Source organism: Glossina fuscipes, unplaced genomic scaffold, assembly GCF_014805625.2.
Source record: "Glossina fuscipes isolate IAEA_lab_2018 unplaced genomic scaffold, Yale_Gfus_2 148, whole genome shotgun sequence".
Classification (NCBI taxonomy): Eukaryota; Metazoa; Arthropoda; class Insecta; order Diptera; family Glossinidae; genus Glossina; species Glossina fuscipes.
This window is the reverse complement of record NW_023998491.1, coordinates 1218646-1220495: the sequence shown is the minus strand read 5'-3', so window position 1 is coordinate 1220495 and position 1850 is coordinate 1218646. Positions and strand designations below refer to the sequence as shown.

Here is a 1850-nt window from a genome sequence, read left to right as displayed (position 1 = left end):
GAAAGAGCGCACGAATAAAGAAACAAATTCATGCATTCTCTTAATTTTCCGAAAGCTTTTTGTTTTATTTTTTTTTATTTTTTATTTTGTATTTAATAAAACAAGTGGCTGAGTAAGATGAAAACTTTCGACAACTCAACAACCGAGAGATTTTATTGCCATCTCTGTGAAAGACAAAATAAGTAATTTTGAATAACATATGGCGTTAACGTTATTGTATATGCACAGTGTACACAGTTTGTTTCTTGTTGTTGTCCTGGTCACATTTAAAACATTTTTAAATCGGAAAAGCGGTGCTTAAAACAATAAAGTTGTAAAACTGAAAGTAAAACGAAACGAAAGGTATGTGTGTACGCTGGAAAGAGCGCAAGTAACGGAGTTGGGGAAAAAATAAAGTTCTTGCACACCATTCTAAGAAAAAAAAAAAAAAAAAAAAGAAAAGAGAACTTGTAGAATAAGAAAAAAAATAAATAAAGAAAAAAATTATAATTTAACAAAAATAAATAAATCTAAGAAAATACGCGGTTGTTTAGTGCAAAAAAAAAAAAAAAAAAAAAACAATTTTTATACATTTTTCGTTTTTAAAAGTTTGGCGTTTAATTATTATTATTATTATGAAACAAGATTGTTGTTGTTGGATTAAAAAAAAAAAAAAAAGAAAAAAAGAGAGAAAAATGGGGATATATTAAAAGATTCAGTGAAATGAAACAAAAGCCGCCATAAATTCTGTTACCAGCTGACAGATGTAGTTCGTTGGCCATAAATATATATATATATATATATATTTACACACTTTGTATATACACTTGCATACATGCATTCCTATAAAGATGTACATATAGGCAAACTTGCCTATACAAGCCATTAATTCTTCCCAAGTGTGTTTTATTTTGGTTTAGCTTCGCAGGTTAAACGGCCAACATTCTTGCATTTGCTGTCTTAACTTAAAGCGTTACAGACAAAAAAAAAAAATCAAAAACAAAAACAAAATGATAAAATCCCAATAATTTGCACAAAAATGAAAAAAAAAAACATTCCCATCACCGCTGTGACTAAAAATAATTTCTTTTTGTGCACACAGTCTCGTTCTCTTTTGCCTTTTTATTCTGTTGACGTTTGGAAGACTTTTTTATTGCATTTTTTTAGTACTGAGACTAACTAACTAACAACGAAATGAAAATTTTGTTTAAATTATAAATTCATCCAAGAGTTGTAAATATAAGATGATGCGTACGTGTGTATAACGTCGAATAGCTCTAACGCTTATATTTAATTGTTTGGAGTCTTCAAAAGTTCATTTAGTGCCTTGAAACTTCCTTCAGACCAAATGCGAAAATCTTTTTCTGGCCTTCTAAAGCTTCGATTTAAAACATTTTTTTTTTTATCAAAAGAAGAGTGTTCTTTATTCGACTTAATTTTAAGGCATTTTCCTTTAAAGAAATCATTACTCAGTTAACGTTTATTATTAATATTGATTGATAAACATTTCATGATTTCTGGTAAAGTTCTCTCCAACTAAAAACTAGCCAATGGAAACCGGTTCAAGTTTATGGAAATTTTATTGAAGACTTACTTGCACTTTGATACATTATCTATATATATATATATATGTATATATATATATCTTCATATATAACTAATTATTAACTGGTTCTTACAGCAATGCTACCAAAGATTAAATTAAACTGTGATTCTCTGGATCCTTAGTAATTTAGATTGAAAGAAGATGAAGATTTGTTTATACATGTACTTTTAGCAAGAAGACGCAGAAGTCAGAGACAATGAAATGAAAAGAAAGGCTATAAAGTAAAATAATATTATTTTCAAGAGAGAACAAGCTTCGACTTCAT

General features: G+C 28.0%; 1 protein-coding gene across 1 annotated transcript in view; it reads left to right on the top strand.

The window, feature by feature from the left end:
- Positions 1–220: 220 nt before the first annotated feature.
- Positions 221–1850, top strand: part of LOC119641413 — a 47303-nt gene continuing 45673 nt past the window's right edge. The window contains exon 1 of the mRNA XM_038040072.1: positions 221–342. The gene's annotated coding sequence lies outside the window, so the exon portion shown is untranslated. The remainder of the gene's footprint in view (positions 343–1850) is intronic.